This window comes from Cheilinus undulatus, linkage group 15 (assembly GCF_018320785.1).
Source record: "Cheilinus undulatus linkage group 15, ASM1832078v1, whole genome shotgun sequence".
Taxonomy (NCBI): domain Eukaryota; kingdom Metazoa; phylum Chordata; class Actinopteri; order Labriformes; family Labridae; genus Cheilinus; species Cheilinus undulatus.
This window is the reverse complement of record NC_054879.1, coordinates 31,874,254-31,895,390: the sequence shown is the minus strand read 5'-3', so window position 1 is coordinate 31,895,390 and position 21,137 is coordinate 31,874,254.

The window sequence follows — 21,137 nt, the reverse complement described above, 5'->3', positions numbered from 1 at the left end:
ACGGCGCCATTGACAAGGAAAAGTTAACTTTTGAGGACATTTAGCCAAAACACTTTACATAAAACCACAGATCCTTTCAGCAAACATTAACCTTTTAACTGTACACAGCCATTGGCGGAAGCAATAATATCAGTGACTTATACCAGAAAGGATGATAAATTAACCCAAAAGGTAAAATAGTCCACTGTTGACATACAATTCCTGCGTGAACTCGCAGTTCTCCCGTGATCTCTGCCCACTGGTCGGGCTGCGCGCCGAGGCGCAGTGCTCTAGACTCACCTCCAGTGGGCGAGGTCACTCTCCTTCGGTCGGAGTAAACCCACGGCACTTCAGTACACGACACAGTCGTCCTATGTGGAAATTGCGGGTAAGACCTAGAACAGCATGGGTTATAGGCCTGTGTTAAAAAATATGCATATCTTATTGATATGTGTATTGATAAAGGTCTTATAGAATCAATGTGGCCATAAATGCTGTGACAGTTTTAACATATACATCCCCCATGGTGAAGTTGACTAAAAAGCCAGCAGATAGCAGCACTCGTAAAACTGCATGATGCAGCACATGCCTCACTCGACCAAAACAAGGTGGTACTCAAACTGGTACCACAAATCATAGTGTTTATCTATGGCTAGAAGAAAAGAAGAGATACAGGGTTATTTGAGGTTTCTTCAGAAACCAGAAAGTCAGGACTCTGACATGAGTCATGCAAGGTGTAAGAAGGTAAAGCACTGCAGTAACACCAGTCTTAATTGACACACATCAGGATTATTAGCAGTTAGCAAAAACAGCTCACTGGCCTAATCTGTGTTGTCCCAACCAGCACTGAATGACACTTTGAATTCAAAGTTTCCCTCAACTTCTGATCAGGGGATCATAAATAGCATTTCATGTTTTATTTGTAAAGACTTGAGCCGTAAAGCAGGGTTGATAACAGCTTTAGGCGGCTGCTTCAGGAGAGTGACTGGCTATAAAGCCAAAAACACACCTGCGTCAGACTAGCGCATTGCGTTACTTGAGCTGCGCTTGAATTGTTGTCCTTCACACCTTAACACACACTGACAGCAGTGCATCAACAGTTAACGTTGCTTGTTACCAGAGCTGAAAAGCCAGCTAGCAGATTGCCTCACCAGATACGTGAAAAAGCATTAGGAGCAGTGGTATTTCACCAGCAGCTGAGGGCTCCTGTCCATTCCACACCTTAAACAAAAGATGAAGCTAAATATCTTTTTCTGTGCTCTCAAACCGCTTCATACAGAGCTGCTCCTATGGCAGCCGAGATGGACAAAACTGCTGTTCTCTCAGGGAAACATTTTGCCAGTCATGGCCGGCGACGTTAGCAATAGAGCAGTAGCCTAAGTGTCACAGCGCTGCCCATCCAAGGCATCTTGTCGCCAGTGTGGGTTTTCTCATTAAAATAATGAGGGAGATTGTTTTGACATGTTTCGGATGGCGCTGCTGTGTTTTGGGCTTAACACTGTTTGATCCGTTAATTACAGAAAATTTGGTGTTGTTTTATGCATAAGTGGAGCAAAAAGTCATACAAATTCAAGTAGGCTCAAAGTGAAGTGGAACTAAAACATTATTTGAAAAGTCTGACAAAGAGAGGCAAAAGAGAAGGTTTTCTAAATTTACAAAATTAAATATTTCTGTATTTGTATTTCTTAAAAAGCTAGTGATTGTAAATAGACAATTTGAATGTACTTGGATCTCTGAAAATCTTCATTTTAAATGTTCTAAAGTCCAAGAACCTTTACACCAGACCTCTTCTGTTGTCCCTGACAATAAAGACAAGCTGCTATTTTGAATTCAGTATAGCACGTTTATTACGTTATGCTTACTCACCCAAATCAACGTGTAACGTGATACGTATTGTATTGTGACCTCTGTATTGTGATAGTAAAAACAACTGCCATTGGTGGTTAGTCACTAGTACACTCCCCTCCCTTCCATTATCTTTGCTGTAGACTGAAAACATTTGGGTTTGACTAAAAAAGAAAATTATGAGACAAAAGATCAAAATTTCAGCTTTTATTCCAGGTATTTACATCCAGATTTGATACACAACTTAGGAGATATCTTTATTTGATTTGGAACACCAAATTTTCAGGTGAGCAAAACTATTAGAACAGATAGACTTAACACAGATTAAAGAGAATAAGACTTCATATTTAGTTGCAAACCCGTTGCTTGCAATAACTGCATCAAGCCTGTGACCCACTGACATCACCAAACCTCTTTCATTCTTCTTTTGTGATGCTGTTCCAGGCTTTCACCGCAGCCTCTTTCAGTTGTTGTTTGTTTTGGGGGGTTTTGGGGGGTTACCCTAAAGAGTAGACCTTCAGTCTACTCTTTAGCAGGTAAAGAGCATGCTCTATAGGGTTTAGGTCTGGAGACTGACTTGGCCAGTCTAAAACCTTCCACTTCTTGCCACCGATGAACTCCTTTGTTGTTTTGGCAGTGTGTTTTGGGTCACTATCTTGCTACATGATGAAGGATCTCCCAATCAGTTTGTTAGCTTTTCTTTAAATGGGCAGACAAAATGTTTCTGTAGACTTCTGAATTCATTTTGCTGCTGCCATGATGGGTTACACCATCAATGAAGGTTAATGAGCCCGTCCCTGAAGAAGCCATGGAGGCCCAAGCCATGACATTACCTCCACTGTGTTTCACAGATGAGCTTGTATGTTTGGGATCATGAGCAGATCCTTTCTTTTCCAAACTTAAGCTTTTCTGTCACTTAGGTAAAGGTCCATCTTTGTCTCATCAGTCCATAAAACTTTGTCCCTGGATTTATGAGGCTCGTCTCTGTACTTTTTGGCCTTCTTCTTGCTAATGAGTGATTTGCATCTTCTGGGAAGCCTCTGTACTTTTGTTCATGAAGTCTTCTGTGAACAGTAGATGGTGATACCTTCACTCCTGACCTTTGAAGGTTGTTGCAGTCGTCACTAACAGTTGTTTTAGGGTCTTTCTTTACAGCTCTCACAATGTTTCTAACGTCAACTGACGATGTTTTCCTTGTACCCCTTTCCCACTGGCCGAAAAACCTGTTTAAACACATTAACAATCTGCTCCTGTCGGCAGTGGGAAAGGCTCTAATCAGCATTTTGTTGTCTCCGTCTGTAACTTCTGCGACTCTTTGCCATCAGCAACAAATTCCATCCACCTTCATATCATCAGCCCTCAAATGTCGTTCAGTCTGCGCTGAGTTTGTATATTTTGAAAGAGGGACAAAAGTATAAAGTACAGAAAACAGTTGACCACTGTGTCCATGGCTTCCATGCTCCTGGAATACCTGGAAATAAAAGTTGAAATATTGATCTCTTATCTCATATTCATCTTTTTTAGTCAAACCCAAATATTTTTAGTCTACAGTGAAAATAAAGGAATTGGCCTCACTGTTCCAATACTTTTGGAGGGGAGTGTATATAAGATTATGTAAGTATATAAGCCACAGCAAACTTTTAAGATGAAAATTTAAATGAGGTTTATACACCTGATTTTACAGTAAATTGCCAGTATTTTATATCCTGACTAAGGTGTCACATTATTGTCATGCCTCTTGCAATTCCCACCCCTATTAAACAACGACTGGTAGTGCATTTTATGTAATGGACACTTTCCTTTAAGCTCCATAAGTCTGGTAGTCTTCTACTTCAGGATTTCCGCTAAAGAAAGCATTTTCTGTCAGTGCGTGTGACACCGTGACCTCAGCTGGAGTGACATAACCTGTAACGGAGAGCGCTGGCTCAGCACACGCGGCTGTAAATAGTCACTCAAAACATCACAACACTCACACGCCCTGAAGGAAAACACTCAACTGCACACGCAGACACACATTCAGGAGGCAAGAAATGACAGTGACAGTGACAAATACCTCTTTTCAGGGTTCACACTCAGTCAACCTGCACATACACACCAGGAGGAAGTACACAAACTGGGGGAAGTGGCACACATGCATTACTATTCTATTGAGGTTTATAGCACTACCTTCTCCTCCCACTGGGAATTCAATAAACAGGACAACCACTGCATTTTTCACTCACATATCCATGGTTCTCCTCTTCTTCTATCTTCCACATTGTAGTCCTTATTTTCCTGTCTTATTAGGGAAAATTACAGCAACAAGATTCCTCATAGGCTTCATCATATTAGAGCCATTACAGCTCAGGGTTTTTTTTTTCTGGCCTGTATGTTTTAGCCTGGGCATCTTTTCTCTATCCTCTGGTCCTCTCTTATCTCGTTACACACTCTTCAGGCTTTGTGTTTAAATTATGTATTAAGGTCAATGTCAAAACACGGAAGATGTGTAATCTGCAGGGAGTTTCCTTTTATTCATTATTACAGTGAAGGCTGAGCACAACTGTCAGCCAGCCACGGTTGTGCTCAGCGTGGAGGCTTTATGTGCTCAGCGGGGCCTCTCTCCCTCGCTTTCCTCTCCCCCTTCTCCACCTATCCCTTGGTTCTCCCCCATCTCCCCTCCCACACACACCCTCTTCATCCTCCTCCTCCTCCAGATCGGACCCCTGATAGATTTACCCAGCTAACCCAACTCACTTTGGGATCTCCCTCCTCTGCAGCGCCAATCTGAGAGCTGTCAAGTGCACCTATATGCCCGTGTCATAAATCTGAAGGAGAGGAATGTGCACACCGGAGACCAAGGGGAGAGAGGAGGGGAATTAGGGAAAGAAAAAAGGAGGGGGGAGAGGAGGGTGTCATGCCATCAGCTTGTAGTTTAGGGAATTTGTCTAATCTGGAATCATGTCAGGATACAGGGAGGTGATGCAAGGCACTCCTCTCCCCTCCCATAAGTGAATGAGAAAAAGAAAATCAAGAGGGTAGAAAGATAAGCATTGAGGGAGAGGTTGGCTTTTTACCTTTTATGTGTATCAATTCAAGGTAAACTGATGTAATATGTTGACAGGACAATCATGTTCTTGCATTTCTCTCTCCTCCACAGAGATTTGGATCTAAGGAGTTCACAGTAAGGTTGTCACCATACCTGAATTTAGACTTTGAATGTGGTAGCAGTGAAAATCAATCCATAACCATATCTGATTGAATACCACCGTAAAAAAAAAACAGAAGTGCTTGGCACACAATATCAGACAATTTCTTGTTTTTACAAGGGATGCACAATGTTGGATTTTTGCCAATATTAACAAATAAGTTTTAGCTGATACCGATATAGATACCAATATTTAAATGCAGTCCAACCTAAAACTTTAGACATTGAAACACAATCCAAATTTAGAGGAAAAGTTCATTCACAAATTTCAGTTGTTAAAAACACATTTTAAAGTGTAAGGAATGATGATGACTATGAGAACGATTTCAGCTAGCAGAAGTCTGTTTTCAAGTCTTAAACTACACAAACTTATTTGTTTGTACAGCCAATATTTAGAGCAGATATAGGCAGATTTTCATTACCAAAATATTGGTTGTGAATATCAGCAGAAATTCAATTGGTCCTGTACTGCTCTGGCCTCCTGATGGCCATCCTCCAAGCCTGCTCCAGGCCCATGCCCAGTGTTTCCAGGTATCCTCCCAGCTGACCCCTCCAGACTCAGGCAGTCGCCCCATAAGTCTGGACTAGCCCATCGGGTCCTTGACACACAGTATGTCCAGGATCCTGCAGAGTCAGGTCCCTGGGAGATGAGGCCAGAGCCCTCCCTCTTGAACATACGTTTGGAACAGGCTAGCGAGTGTGCGTGATTACATCATATGAAGGGCTGCGCCCATGTACACGGCAGTGGCAGAAATCAAAATGGGGGGGGGGGCACTAACAACAACTTGTACAACTTTTACCCAGTGCCATCTGATATGCTGTTATATCATCATGTAATCATAATCATATAATAATAATATAATCATTATCATATAACTGAATCATATTCTATGGTTCTATTTTTACCTGTCCAACTTTACTTCGATGCCATAAAATAATAATAATAATAATATATTTACAGGGGGAACAGGACATAAAAAAATGTATTGCATGCTAAAGGACATGGTTCCCCTCTGATATTGCGCTAATTATTATTATAATTTTTTTTAGAGAAGGAAAACAGTGCACATTGGATTGTGGGTAATTCCTTTTTGAAGGACTCGGTCCTTGGAAAAGTTCTGAGGATCCTCGACATTGGCACAGTCCTCCAGCAGCAGTCAATGATGTAGTATCCTCCAAAAACGTCTGTCTGAGGATCCTTCCTTGGCTTTGAGGAGAAACAGCCAAAAACACAGATTTGATGGCAGCATCCAAGGCATCCCCAAATGTCTTTGTTTTGGCCCAGGAGATGGATATTTCAAACGCTTCAGCCTGTTCACTCAGCAAGTTAAGAGCCCCAATAAGGCCGTCTACAGTTTCTGCAAGAATCACAGCATCATCAGCAAAGTCCAGATCAGGGATGTGGACATCATTAAATGACACTCCACTGTTACCCGCCCATTATCCAGTCCATACAGGTACTGAAAACAAGGGGCCAAGACACACCCCTGTTTCTTGTGGATATCAAGATATCGTAATTTTGCACATCCTTAGTTTTTACTTGCCCAAATGTAAAGCAAACTCCTTTAAATGTCTAAATTGGACACATATACACTGTTAATGTCTGCACCAAAATGTTTCCAATGTTTTTGTGCAATTTTAAAAGGAAAAATAAGGAAGAACCATTTTAAAATATTCCATCTCCCATTAGTCTGGCCATTCTCTAACTGGGAAAGTGTAGCTTGAAGCTTTGCAAGATCTAAAAAACACTGAAGATCCATAGTTTGTTTCCTATTGACAAGCAAAATATTTGAGCTTGAAATTGTCTGGTTTAAAACTAAGGTGTTGAAAAGGATTTAAAACTTTGACAACCTTAGCTAACATATCTCTCTGACTCACAACTAGGGTAGGAATCACAGGTTAACCTACATTATAAAACGAATGAACAGGATATGATGCAACTTGTTATGATATGATACTGTACTGTGAAGTACAATAGGATACACTGATACAATGCTACAAAACATTACAAACTAGAAAAGCACTCAGAGGGCGCAGACCTCCGCCATCAGCCCTATCTCCTAATAGTACAAAATCCTTTAAAAAAATTCCTGGATCCAGACGGTGATCTGGATCAGTCCCAAAATCTAATCAGTTTTTCCTTATGCCATTTCTGACATTTCCTGAAAATTTCATGAAAATCTGTCCATGACTTTTTGAGTTATGTTGCTAACAAACAAATGAACGAACAAGCAAACAAACAAACAAACAAACAAACCAACAAACCAACCCGATCACATAACCTCCTTTGCGGAGGTAAAAATTCAGTACACTACAAAATTATAATATCAGATGTGATACAATATGATATATACTATATATATATGATACAATAAGAAATAAGATACTATACAATACTATATGATACAATACTATACAATACCATACCATAAAATGAGGTACAATATTATACTATATGATGCAATACTTTAAGATTCTATACTATACAATATGATACTATACGATACAATTGGATGCCATAGGATACTGTACAATAGGAGTATTAAAGACCCCTAAAAAAGTGCCACATAAAAGAATTAGTTTCCTGCAGAAGGATGTCTACTTAACATGTTATTCTTATTCATTAAACATTTTTCATTGCTGTCTGATATCTTCAGCTATCTTCTTCTTTTATCCAACTGTCAGCTTACCCCTATTTGTGTCATAAAGGCCAACATGAGGAGTCAAAGAGTGGTGACAAGGTCTCAATTTGTCTGGAAAACTTGTATATCTAAATATATTTATATAAAGTAATGATATTTGTGAGATAAATACATGTTTATATTGCTCTTTTCTATTTCGATCCAAAGCTTAATTACTGCCCCCTTGTTTGCTTAATTGCTGTCAATCAATGTCAGCCCTTTTGCTTCATTAGATATGTACTGACAGCTAAGGCACAGACAGCTTTGAGGTGCACCAGATGCCTTTAACCTTACCAGGCTTAAGGAGAATCACCTCCTTTACTCACTCATGAGAAGCACTTTGATAAATCTGGTCCAGCTTTGTTCCAGCCAGTGTAATTATCTTCCGATTAGATTAATTCGGTTAGGCCTCGGTCGCATTTACAACACTAACCACATCCCTCGAAGGCGACCACTCTGTCATGTTAACCATTACACAATTACGTCTGTAAGTGATAATAACTGCTGTTATTATCAAGCATGCAACATGCAAACAGCCATAAATAAACACTTGCAACAAAGGAAGACACATTAGCATGAAACAAACAAGCATATGTATGCAAAAAGGAGAGGAAAGAAGGGGAAAACAAGGGTAATTTTGACAAAAAAGCTTCAAAGAGGAGTGGTGGAAAGAGAATGAAGAAAAGGGCACGAGACAAACAAAGCAGACGATCAAGGTTATTGAATTTTTCCATGAAGGAGCGAGTGATAGAGCAAGGTTAAGATAGTCAGCGTCACCTAAGGAGGCCAGGGTTTGCTCTCTTTTTTTAAAAAAAACTCACCCTCCCTTCTCCCTTCTCCCATCCTCCCTCTGCAGCCCCTCTCCTGGTGTTTGCATCTTCTCCCTCTCAACCTCACGTGTTGTGCTTAGGAAAATGCCTCCTGACTGGTGGGCCTAATTACTGGCTCTTCGCTGACCCGCGCCGGGCCGGGGCCTCGTCAAAACACTGATTCGACATGAGCCCCGCACCGGCCAACACCTCACACTAATGAATACTAATGAATAATTATCAGTGCCTGGCTGGCGCGTCGGCCCACTGCAGGGACACATGTTAACACACCCACTTGTAGAGCAGTAGGAGAAGAGGAGAAGCTCTTACTCAGGAAGCAGAAGGCTGTGCAGGAATATGCAGCAAATGTCCCTGAAGGGATGCAGAGGAAACAGAGAAGCCCTCAAGGTTAAACAGAAGTAACACTGAGCGGACTGGAGAGCTCTGACCCCTGTGTGGACTGTTATGATTGTCATGACCCGTATAAGGCTTAATGTATATCTGGGCTTACTGTGCTAGGTGATAAAGGTCAACCAGCTGCCCAGAGACTGTAAGCAGCAGCTTGTTTAGTGATATGATGAAACATGTCAGCTCAAGTGAAGTGTCAGTAATCCATGAAATCTATACCCATACTCTGCTTCTTCCTGCGTACCTGTCAAAAAAATACTCCGCTATGAGAGTGTGCAAGACTGATTATGGCATTAAATCTAGTGACAAAGTGGTGAACAAAAAAGTTAGACACCTAAGACCTCAAGTCATTTATTTCCATGAACACTGATAGCTTGTTTGTGGAAAATCACTACTGATATTTCTTGCATCACTTGCATGAAATGATTATCAAAGCAACTAATAAATATGTACAAGAATGTCAATGGCATTGATCTTTAGAGAACAGTGGGAATTTTTCATTGATTGTTTTTCAAAACAGATTAAATGAACATCCAGATGGTTTTCTGATTGCTATAGTGCAAAAGTGGAAGGGTTCAAATCTCATCTACTTAATGCTGTATTACAGTAGGGTTGCATGGTGGTCCAATGGTTACTGCTGTCACCTCACAGGAAGAAGATTCCTGGTTTAAATCCTTGTCAGACAGGGCCTTTCTGTGTGGACTTTGCATGGTGTCCCTTTGAATGTGTTTGGTCTTTCCAGGTACTCCGACTTCCTCCCACAGCCCTAAGACTCATAAGATTAACTGGTGACTAAATTGTTGGCAGGTGTGAGTGTGGGAAGGAATGTTAGGGTTGTTGCACATTGACTCAGTTTTTTATGCATTGTTCAGAGCTGCAATCCAATAATTCAAAAAAAGTGAAGCACCCAAACCTTAAACACTGGTTCAGATTAAGGATGAGTATGGAAATCCAAAATGACTTAATACCGGCGCCAACACTCCCGATACCTACCTTGCTGAATTACAAGCAAAATTTCAGTGCTTCATTTTGGTTCCTCACCACCCCAACACAGTTCCACAGGAAAGGCATGACATTTGTTACACATCTTTTCTTTACTTTCATCAGGGGTTTCCAAACTTTTTCCACTGAGGGCTGCTTACGGAGAAATTGAAGGCTCGCCAGGCCACGTTGAGAAAGCTCACTTATAATGTGTTAAAGATAGTGAATCCAACATTAAAATGTTTAAAATATTTATAGAAAAATACCCTACATCACAGCTCTCCATTAATGGCTTTTTAAAATAAAAAGCTTATAACTGTTAAGGATTTTGGGATTGCCAATCAGAATTCAGGGGGCCTTCCCCTCTAGATCCGCCCCTGCTTAGGATGGAAAGAGGTGACAGCTCATCTCCACATTCAGACCCAAAACAAGAGCAAACTGCAGGAAGCTGTGTAACCTTTTACTAGTGATGGTACTTGAAGATGACCAGAGCATCTGCTTTCTAAACTGGACCAAAAGACAGAGCAGGAAAAGGAACAAATGAGCATAATTAGCGCTATCTTCTGCTGTAATCTGTTGTCTTTATTCACCAGGGTGCTATGAATCGAGTTTTTATTTTGGTAGTTAATCTTTCACTATTCACGTTTCTAAACATAGTGATGTAAAAAATAAACATGTCAACAATTTCTTCTCGGTAAATGTTAGTTTACAAATTAACCCTGAGCCTATACAAACTAGAAAAACACTCGAAAAGCGCAGACCTCCGCCATCAGCACTAACTACAAATAGTGAAGAATCCTTTAAAAACATTCCTGGATCCATTCCTGTGTGCCCCCCACCATGGCATTTGCCAATTACTCCATCCCCGGTGGGGTGGAAACACGCTGAGGCAAAGCATTGGCTTTGCTACGGGTGCCAACAGAAGCACCCATGGTCTCACCGGACAACTGGAAGTCATGGCAGAGGGTGAATATTCCTCTATTCCTCCCAGCATTGTGAGTATTCTTGCTACACTTTGCTGTCTTTCTCTCTGTTACGCTCTGACTCGTCTCCTCAACCGGGCGTGCATCTTTCAAACTCTATAAACTCCAAAACTTTGAATAGAAACACACTCAAAAACTGCTGCTGGGATTGAAGTTATTCATGTCCGCCATATCCTGGTGTAAAGTGGTAACAGTGCAGACCTCCACCATTAGCCCTATCTCCCGATAGTACAGTATCCTTAAAAAAAATTCCTGGAGCCAGATGGGGATCTGGATCACTCCCAAAATCTAATTTGTTCTTCCTTATGCCGTTTCTGACATTTCCTGAAAATTTCATAAAAATCGTTGCTAACGATTACGTTGCTAACAAACTAACAAACACACAAACAAACCCACCCAATCACATAACCTTGGCGGAGCTTATAACATAGTTAGGAAGGATTATATACATTTAGAATATGCTACTTTCTTTTTTTTAGCTTATTGTCAAATTTGCTTTATTAAGACTGATGCTTGGTTTCATAGTGTCCTCCAAAGTTAAAATCTTTCAGCACTGCAACGGTTTCATTACAGATTAAATAGACAGACTTACCCTTGACTTCAGTGAAGAAATATTCGTTTTCCCACTGCACCTGAAACTTTCTGCACTCACTTTCTATCTTGTTTCTTTGCTTCTGCCATGTTTCATCACCCATCAACTCTTCTTGGAGTGATGGCACCTGTCTTTTGACATGGATAAGCTGCCTCTTCAACAAAGCTGCACCACTATAGTGTCGAAACTAAGAAGTAAAATACAGTCAAGCACAAGCTTCATGATCTCATTTGGGCCATATTTTGTTTTATTTTTAGAATGTGCCGTGGGCCAATAAAAAATGGGCTGCAGGCCACAGTTGGCCCGCGGGCTGTAGTTTGGACCCCCCTGACTTATATGTTCTATTTGTATCTTATTTCTGAATCATCTAAAATACTGAGACAACTTTTATTTAGCTGCCAACTTTTAAAAACACTTGTTTCTCTTAAAAGTATCTTTTCAGGCACTGTTAAGGCATTGGCACCTTTTAAAGAGTATTAATTTAGCACCGGTATTAGAAAAGAAAAAATCAAACAATACCCAACCCTAGTTCTGATACATTTCATTGCAAAGTTTGCCTTATGAAGTAAAACCATCTCATGCAATGAAAAAAATAAATATGTCTTTGTGGTTCTTATGCCTTGGAAAAAAGAGAACACTCAGTCCATAGCCTGGCTAAGTGCACAAAGGCCTTTAGTTTGTCTCTACATGTCAGCCCTGAGACTGACTGGCAACCAGTTCAGGGTGTACACTGCCTCTGGCCCAATGACAGCTGGGATCAGCTCCAGCTCCCCTGCAATCCTAAACAGGACAAGCGGTTCAAATAATAGATGGACGGATGGAGGCACCACAGCAGTGAGTCTGAGGTATTTGCACATACAGGAGGATTAAAATGCTGGTGCAATTTTAAACTTGCACTGCCTCATTAGAGGAAAAATGTACATTTCCTTGATAGCACTGAAGCAATACACCTGGTTACTTTAAACAGTTTCTAAGATTCAGATCTTACATGCAACATGAAGATAAGACAAATACGCATTTTTATAGATTCATATACCAAGAAAAGCTGCAGGATATGGTTAATTAAATAACATTACTACCAATGTGTGTACAAAATGAACAATTGTAATAATCTTTCAAGCTACATGTAAAATAATTGTGTGTTCAACTTAAATGCACATTTTGGCTTTTTACAAAAAAAAAAAAAAAAACCTTGCTAAACCCAGTCTAAGTTTTAGGTAGCCTATACCCAAGCAATTAAAAAGGAAGCAGCCACAGAAATCCACTGCAACAATCTTAGCAGCAATAAAAATCATGTCACTGCGATAAAGTCTCCCTAGCATGGAAAAACAGTTATCTTAACTCCTTTATTTACACTGCCAAAACATCTTAAATCAACAAATAGATCTCCATACGATTACTACTGAGATTGCATAAATACAAGGTCAAATTTTCACACAAAAGTATTTAAGTGTTTTCTGACTTATCTTGTCTTGCTCTTGTATGAGCTATTTTTACTTTGAAATGCATCCTTTTTGTGTCCACTTTCTGAGTTTGGTTTCGTATTGTATGTTGAGCCACGCCTAAGAAAATATTGATCACAGTAGACCGCAAAGTATTCTGAATCTAAATTTGTTGAGATTGAACATCTATTTTACAAGAGATCTGGCCAAGGTTGCAACTATCCAGATTGAACTAAACAATGCAACCTGAAATCACTAAAATTTAAAACTGCTTAAAACAGAAAAAAACTGAAGGCTTCTGTCACCACAGTGTTTATGAACGCTAGGTTTGCTCAGTGATATCAATGAGGCTAATTTCATCTCATTTTTAAGATTATTCCATGCCTAAGATGTATCACAGAAAAAGGCCATTTTCCCCAGATCTGTTCTAACTCCGGGTAAAATGAAAGGCATTAAATTTGAGGGTTAGAGTTCCCACCTACCTAGCAGGTACAAGTCAACCCATACACAACGTAATTTTTTCTGAGCTCAGTCAGTCAAATCTGATTGTTAAGATGTGCAGTCCAGCTAAAACAGTAAACTCTTAAACAGTTATAAACAATGATCAATCAATAATAGAATAGCTCAGATGTACCTGCAGGGATTTGGCACTAAAAGTGTTTTATAATTATGGTTTGAGCATGTCTAACCCAAATATTGCTCTAGTTTTGTCTTTAAAGAAAAAAAAGAAGATATCAAAATTGGCTCACAGGCCAACCGTCTTATGCACCAGCCTCACTCAAAATAATAACAGAAGTCCCTGCAAAACTTATCTCATACAGTACACTTAGTTTTCAGGGGTATAATCTTTCAAGTCAAGAGCTGATGCTAGCATGTAGCCTGTTCTTAATATTACAATCCATAAACAACCGCCACTATTTGAAATTATCCTTGACATACGTCCCCCATTCAGATGGCATTGCAATCTGTTGAGGGAAACTGCGATAAGTCTGTTAAGAAAACGTTTAAAAAGGTTCACTGGGCAGCTAACATTTCCCATGACATTTTGCTTTTTCTCTCATTTTCCATGTGTTTCCCATGACTAGGAAATTGGTCAATGGTCTTCCTAGTTCTCGAGGATGACCACAAACTTTGAGCATCATTAATGAAGAGTCTTTGAGTTTTTTGCTCTTAGTTTGACAAAAGGAGTAATTTAAAGGCAAAACTTTAGGCTCTTGGAAATTGCAATGAGTATAATTTTTGTTTCCATCTTTCAACTGAAAAATCTAGCCTAATCCCTGATTGGCAAAATAACCTGATTATTAGATTATGATGATACTAATTTAAAGCCCTAATGCAGATCAGGAGCTGGAATGGTTCGCATCTCAGAACAATAAATGATGTAAGGGTTAAAAGTACAGGTGCAGAACAGTTGCAGAAAGTGTGTGAAGAGTGCTTAACATATAAATGCACTATTTGTTAGGCCTCTGTAGCCAAGTGGTTATGTCTGTATGCACCATGTGCAGAGGCTGTTGTGCTGGAAGCAGACAGTCAGGGTTTGGATCAGGCCTGTGGCTCCTTTCTTTCTCTTTCCCTCTATCTCTCCCTCCAGTTCCGGACTCTATCCACTGTCTTATCTAAATATGGCACAAAAGGCAAGGAAAAAAAATCTTTCAAAAGTACTGTTTATTGGTGAAATTGCAAAACCTCCTGCCATTAAAAAAGTAGTAAAACAGGTAAACTGGTCATTCTGCAGACTTTATTTTGTGGTCATAATGGGGGTTCTACGTGGACTAAATCAAACTAAACAACTTCACACTAAGTCTGAGTCTGTAAGCTGTGCGCATGTGCTCCTGTGAGCCTGTGTGTGAACGTGGGCGAGCCATCGTGCACATGCTGCTTTTCCCCCATGTGCGGAAATGTAAAACTTCTTGGTGTGTTATTTTTCTCCCCACCGTTTGTTCTTTTGATCTGTGTGTACATTATCTCCAGCTCTTTGAATTTCAATTTCACTGTCATGTTAGCTCTTTTCATCACAGCCGACGGTTGCAGCTCTAATAATATTCAACTTTTAGGTCACAGTGGAATGCTAATTAGATTGCTATTTTAATTAATATGTCCCTGCAGGTTTCCATATCAAATCAGTTTTAACACTGTATCATGCACTTTGAGCCAATAAATTACAATGAAAACCCAAAATAAAACCACTTCAAAAAAGGAGGATTTTTTTAAGGTGTACAGGAGCAGCACTCGTTTGAACTGTGTTTACATAAACTGCTTATTGTTGCTTAATAAACCGCATAATATTAACCACACTGGGGTATGTTTGAAACTGTTTCAATAAGCCATAATGGGTGTTTCTATTTTCTACTAATAAATCCATACATGAACCTGCTCACAAGATAAAAGCCTCAGCTTAGCTGGTTATTTTCAAGGGCAGTACAGAGTTAAATGTGCTTTAAACAGGAGGAGATGAGTGGAGGTGTTTCAATATCACAGCCCATGTGTGAGTGTGTGCTGCTGGTGGCATTTAAGGACTTAAAAGTGCTTCACTTTCCATCAGTGTGTCATTTGTCTGTCAGCATTTCTTTGTGCGTGCACGTGCAAGCTACAGTGTGTGTGATTCTGAGTGTGTGTGTCACCCCTCGCCCACCACTGGTTGTTTTGTCCTGCAGCTCTGAGTGTCCCATTCATCATGTTGAGAGGGAACAGAGAGGCCTGGGATATGAGCACCGCTGTATTCCTCTCATAATCAAAGGTCAAACTGGGGCCCACTGTTCAAATTGCTTTACTTCACTGTACAGTGGATTCTTTCAGAGACACAGCGGGACACACAACACACATAAATTAGTTATCATGACAAAATTATGCAATGAGACATAGAGCTGGGCAATATGGACCAAAAATTATCACACTGCACTTTTAAGTTGAATGGGGTTACAAGCTATACATCTACTTTTTTGTGTAAAGAAATAACAAATGGTTTTCACAATACCAGAATGATTAACTTTAACATGATTCTATTAAAAATCTAACAATACCTTTCAAAGTCCCTGTAAAATGATAAAAAAAAAAAAGGCTTTGTTTTAAGGGGCCCATTATTTTCTGATATGTTTTTTCGGATCCGTACTCCGAAAAAAACGTCACTTACTCGGACCTTGCACACTGGGTCCGATGCATTTTTATTTGCCTTCAATGTGAAAATTCGTAGCATGACAGAAATAGTTTCGTACTGCGAGCCTGTGTCTGTCACACCTTTAAAATCCTGCTGGATCCATCCTGACAGAGAGCTTCGTACAGCACACACTCATGCATCATAGCGCTGAGACTAGTTGGAGAGATGGAGAGTAACTTAAATTCAGCCTATGACCTGTGAGTAGGCTACAAACTTCTGCCTTTATCTGGTGCAAACATGATTATAACAACATGAGCTTGATTTTATTTTTTAACACGCGAAAAATTCAGACAAAATAAACAGACTCAGTGTGAAAAGGCCTTTAGGGTTGTTGTATGACAGTCCACTGTGTTATGAACCACCAGGCCAAATTTCAGTCATGAAAAACATCTTTAAGTTTAGAAAATTTAGCTTCCACACCATGAAAAATGAGGCAGTAAAATCTGATCTCAGATGGCTGTGTCAGTTGAATGAGCTGAAGCCACGCCCACTCATGAGAAATATGATCCTCTCAAATTTAACAAAATGCTTCTGATCAGAGCACAGCTGCCTGTGCCAGAGCAGAGAGACAGAAGTTGGGGATTCAATTTACTTTTTCTGGTATAAATCTCTCTGTTATGATACTTTTAATGACCTGAAGGCCACCATAGCTGATAGATTTGGGAAATACACCTCACAATGAACAAAAACACAACATGTCACTGGCTGTTAATGTTCAATGAAGGCAGTGACATCAGCTAACAACAGACTGTACTGAGATAAAATGCTCAGTGATTTTATATCATTCTAGCTTTGGTGGGACGGGGCAATTCTCCATCAAGACCAGTGATGTAATGGGTTCAGATAATTACCCTGCTCAAACAAGCAAGGAAAGAGAACAACTTTCTAAAAGTCTAAATCCAAAATTCAGTCACACCTAGATCTCAGGGTTTTCACATTTACAGCAAACTTATTCCAACATATCTAGTGTGTTGAGACACAAAAGTTTGATTTTACTTTACAATGACTTTAAGGATAGACCAAAAAACTAACATCGGTCTGTTAAACACACTTAAATTCAAGGAAAGGGAAATGAACAAGGTTCCAAAATGTTGCCAATTTTATTCTACCTATGATCTGCCACAGAAAAGAAAATTAAACTAGTATTTTGACAAACATTTCAGATGAAAAAAATACTGCATCTTCTGCAATTTGAAAATTGCTGCAGACCATATTGCAATTTCATCAAAATTTTGATTAATTGCCCACCCCTAGTTGCAGGTTTAGCTTAGCTGGTATAGCAGGCACCCATACACCGATGCTCAGTTTACTGGTCACAGGATCAAATCCTGATACTGGTGCATGTTTGGCACCTGTCTTCCTCCTTCCTCTCCCTAGATTTCCTGTCTCAATTTAGCCAACCTGTCCATTATAGGCAAAAGGTCTCCCACAAAAACTTTTAGAAATGCTCCTTAATAAAACAACATAAAACAAATAAAATAATAGTTCCCCATTTAGACTAAAAATTCCAAACAGATTATCTTGTAGTCAAAGGGAGAAGTACTGTCTTACTGTAAAGCATGGCTTGGCACCTTCTTTTTAAAATCAACATCAACTTAAACCACTGCATATACTGCTTTCAAAATCTAAGACTATATTTTTAAAAATCTTGATACACCACCCAGCCCCAATGCCGCATCCATTCACACCTGCCTTATTAGTTTTATTTTGTCTTTAAACAGTACCTGTATTCCCCATAACAACCCACCTGAACACCTGTTCCAGAAATAGCAAACACAGCACCTTTCATTGACCTCTTTGGATTTATTTATCTTTAATTTTCCAACTTTATGTCCTTTTGTTTAAAGTTAAGCTTTAAGATATATTAGTACTCCCCAGTCGTGCTCTTACTGTATCTTAATAACTGGATCACTTCACAACCTGCTACTTTCTGCAGAAAAAGGCGAACCCAGCTTTTGCACACTAACAAAAATTGGTATTCATGGATGGGGAGGGAGGGGGTACTATTTGGATGTTTATTATACTTTAAAATGAAGTGATCCGCATTTCGCTGCCTGCGAGGTAATTAATGTAGGGAAATCTTGAATTAAAGATGTAAATCCTGACACTTTGGCAGGGGGGCCGGTAAGGGACAGTGGTCTCCAAGGTCTAGATTATTCTTAGCGTATACCAATTAACACCATGTATCTTCTTTTATGTTCACTTCAATTAAGAGCCTTTACAATTTTTAAGTTCTTTTCTTCTCAGTAGTTAGAGAATGTCAGAGAGACTGATCAAAGGCATTAGCTGCCGTCCGCGCACCATAGGTAATGCTGCTTTGCATAAAGAAATCTGCATATTGCTAAGAAGGTTTTTTTTTATTTCATTTTGCATGAATTACAGAGCTGGAGATGCAGTAGTAGATCGAGATGTGGAGGTGTGTAAGCACACGTGTGAATAAACAAACCAGACAAAGCATCCAGCGATGAATCATAAAAACTTCTATAAATCTAAGACATTTTATTTTATTCTAATATTGCTTCAGCAAGATGAAACAAGCTATGACCATTAGAGTCAGTGAAATTTTTTTTTTTTTGGTTTCCTGTTTTTCCAGCTGTTGGGTTGTTAGGTTTCACAAGGCTTCTGTTACAAGCTGTCGCTCACTATTAAGAGTGTTAATAATGTTAAAGAGTGAGCGCAGCAGAGTTAGCACCCAATAACTGCAGCTCCTGAAGTAATCACACCCTGATTTATGTGGGTGATTTTGGTACAAGTGTCTCACAAAGCTTTGCTTGTTTTCTACATCACCATCTCCAAATGGGCCTGCAAATCAGACAGCGCTCTAATAGCTTTCTCCTAAACACCACTGCTTTTCTCATTTGTTTTCTGCTCTTTTCTTTTATTACCTATTCTTTAGCCTCGGGAGGAGCGGAGGCTCAACGAGAAATCACATAGCATACTTAGAACTTTGGGAACTATCTTATTTTGTTCGAATAATCTGTTAAGATTTGTTAAAGGTGTTTAAAAATTCTCAGATTTGAATGCATGTGATTGTTATTTGTCAACTTCTGCAAAGCCAGAGTTGAAACTGTATATATCACAGCAGACAGATGCAGGAAAAACAAACAACCTGTTTGTTTGTGATAATCACTGCTACTTAATTCCATTACACTGTCAGCTACCAATAAATCAATGAGCAAATGAACTGACCGCCTATGAGCAATAGCCATCCACTGTGAGTGTGCGTCTGTATTATTCTATTGATGTTCCACCAACCGTCGTCCTGGAGATATTGAATGCTCTTTAAGCGAAGTGCTGACATCATAATAAAAGGCCACCACGAACCGGCCGGCTGTGCGGTTTGGGAGCTCCAGGCTAAAGAGACGGACGGCCTCTGAAGAAGAAGAAGAAAGGCAATCTTCAAAGTCGATACTGCAACCAAGTGCTCTATGTGGTCGCATTTACTGCACATAATGAAACTACAAATAGCCTCTTACACAAAACACACACATGGAGGATGCACTAATAGAAAAGCCAAGTGCTGTAGTTGGGATAATTATATGATAATGATAAATAATGTGTTCAGTGGTTTCTTTTGACACTAATACTACCTTTGACTTGTTTTGAAACCTGTCAGTGTAATTGAAGCTTTCCTGACATGCAAACAAAAAAATCTGGATTTTTTTTAGATATATATCAAAATTGACATTGCATAGAGTTTATTTTTAAATCTACTCACATGCACTTTCACCTCAGTGAGAGCGCATCTGTACCCGACTTTTGTGATGACAGTATATTTAATCCCTTGTTCATGACTTCTTTAAAAAATGAAGGCTTGGCAAATTCAAACATCAAAACATGAAGTTGTGTGCTATGTCTGTGTAGCTGTGTGTTTTCATAACCCAAGTGTCTCAAAGCATTATTAACAAAAATCTTTTGCTCAGCCTTGCATTTCCAGGGCCAATGAAAGCAGCATGAAGAGACTGCACGGGTGCCGCTACAAAGCATACACAGCACACACAGCCATCTAGTGTTGGGAAGGAGCACATGCATGCATCTATGAAAAGGAAAAAGGCACTTCACAGAAGACTAAACATGTTTATACCTTCATTTGGTTTTAAGGGCTACAAATACAGCAGAAAAACAGACAAAAAACATTAAAATAAAGTAACAAAGCCTGGATTAAGCACTGAGTTATCTGTTGTGTGTCATCATTACACCCACAGATTGGGAGAAAAACTCTCATGTGCTTTTGTAGTCCAGGCACAGGAGGTACGCTAATGGTCAGAACTTGTGTTTTCAACCCACACAGAACAGCGCAGCCTGGTTTAGCTTAATAGCTAGCCTGCTGAAAGAGCTTATAACCTCTCCCAGGGATACTACTGAAATAATAAGGCATCCGCTCCTGGAGTCTGCGTCCATCTCTTTTTACGTGCATCCTTTCTTTGCTATTAGCATTCACCCCTGTTTGCATTACAAGCACAATAAAAAAATAGACTTTCTGTTAATGTATGCAACCCAAATAAACAGAGATTATAAACAAATGTGAGCTATTGTGTGTGCATGAATATGTATTTGCTGAGCATTGAAACAAAGACACAAAGGGAGGCCCAACCTGTTGTCTGCTCAGCCCCTTTTCTCCCCGCTGTGAGAAACCTTGCTCCCTTAATAATCGCACATCGTTGTGACAATAGATGTTAGGCAAAACACATAAGCAAATCACACGAGGAGACAGACGCACAGGCAAGACGCATAAATACTGAACAGCATGCATATCACGCAGCTTCATAGATTCTTTCACCTCATGTGTGAAGATCTAATCCCAGCTTGTTTAGGATCTAAAAAATATCTGACACATTTTCACACTTTATACCCTCGCTCTCCTCTCTCTCGTAAAGGTCTCGGCCTCTGTAGTGGAGCGCTGCTGCCAGAGACTTATCATCTAATTGCTTTTCATTGATCCTGTCCGATCAGGTGCCTCATGTTCATCTTTTTCCAGCGCTGTCTCCCGAGCACTTCTGTCTTTTCCAATCTGGGAAGAGCTTTTCTTGTTCTTATACAACAGCCAGACACAAAAACAGAAAGACTATTGTTTCTGTA